The sequence below is a fragment of the Octodon degus genome, unplaced genomic scaffold, assembly GCF_000260255.1.
Source record: "Octodon degus isolate 3935 unplaced genomic scaffold, OctDeg1.0 scaffold00265, whole genome shotgun sequence".
In the NCBI taxonomy this organism is placed as follows: domain Eukaryota; kingdom Metazoa; phylum Chordata; class Mammalia; order Rodentia; family Octodontidae; genus Octodon; species Octodon degus.
This window is the reverse complement of record NW_004524841.1, coordinates 549,013-550,748: the sequence shown is the minus strand read 5'-3', so window position 1 is coordinate 550,748 and position 1,736 is coordinate 549,013.

The window sequence follows — 1,736 nt, the reverse complement described above, 5'->3', positions numbered from 1 at the left end:
ATAGATAGATAGATGGAATTTTTCCTTTTCCCTTCCTTCTTTTCTCCTTTCCCCTATCATGGTTTCTCTTTCATTTTAAATTGTTTCTTCCCACTTCACAATATCTAGTGTTCATTTGGGACCTTATTTACTCTTTCAGTTCTTATTTTAGGGAAAAAGTACTATGTTTACACATGCATCTGATTTTTTCACTTATGAGTATGGACATGTGTTTAAATATTGGTATAGTTTGTCTCCTGTAAAAGGCAGTATTATCATTTCCCTTGTGTAAGAACTGAAAGACTAAATAAAATCTGAAAGTTGTAATAGATATAGTATAAGGGAAAGAAACTGGGCAAAAGGAATAAACAATTGGGATGAGGAAGAGGAAAAATGTGAAGAGGAAAATAATATCAGTATAGCTAAAATAATTGTATTACTAATTTCTTTTTTTTGAAGGTTGTAGTTAGTGCTTAAAATTTTTACTTTGACCAATTTTACATGCATGTATCTGAAATCTGAGCAACTACATGAAGACAGCACTGTACCATATGACAGTCACTATTGAGTACCTCAGTTTTTTTAATTGTGTATTACTTCTAATGTCTTACATATTATTTTTATATTCTCTTTAAAATACATTAATTTTAAAAGGCAATAACGTGATTGGTAAAATATGTAGTTCATTTAAATTGAAAGTTTTATTAATTCTATCAAGTATTTTTGCCCTGGCTCAGAAAATCTTTCTTCGATTTTTAAAAGAAAATATTAAGATTAATCTCCTAATATAGTTTTGATCTAGAATGCTCCCCCAAAACTCTTCTGTTTAGAAGGGATTCTTAAGAGATAATTGGATCATACACATACTCTACTCATCAGTGGATTAATCTAAATGAGTTGTTAGGAGCAGGGCCTTCTAAGAGGAGGTGAGGAATAGGTATGTCCTTAGGGGTGTGTCTTGAAAGCATTATCTAACTCCAAAGTTCTTGCCCCTTTCTCTGCATCCTGGATACAAAGGAGTGAACAGCTTTTCCCCCTCATGCCTTTCCATGATAGCATTTCTGCCTTAGAGCCAATCAAACATACACTGAAAAACTCATGACAACAATGTACAATATAACAATCACTGCTGAATACCTTGTTTTTATCTTTAATTGTGTATGAGCCAAATGAACATTTCCTTTTATAAATTGTGGGATCAGGAATTTTGCTCCTGTGATGAGAAATTTGATAACACAGAAAATCGGAATCAGAAATGTAGGGGCAATGGTGAGACGGTATCTGACCATGTGGTTTAGAAACCTTTTAAATTGATTTGCAGCACAAATCATGAATATTCTGAACACCATGCACCAAACTAAACCTCTTCACATTGAATTTCTGAGTGTTGGGTATTTTGTTTCAGTAATAGGGAAGTATCTAATATAGCATCTAATCAGGCATTTAGAGATCCTTCCATGCATTTCAGGAGATAAAAATATCTTAACTTATGGATCTCAAATTCTGTGATAGAGGGAGAAAGAGAGAAGAAAGAAAGAAAGAAAGAAAGAAAGAAAGAAAGAAAGAAAGAAAGAAAGAAAGAGAAAGAAAGAATATTAAATTCTATTGTTAGCTTTATAATCCTTTGTACACTTGATATGTTCTACCAGTATTATGTGTGTGCATGTGTGCATGTGTACATGCAGTATAATCTTTTTATTTTTTAACTGTAAGATGCTTGAGATCATCCATGCATTCATCCAATTAAGTAACAGAAC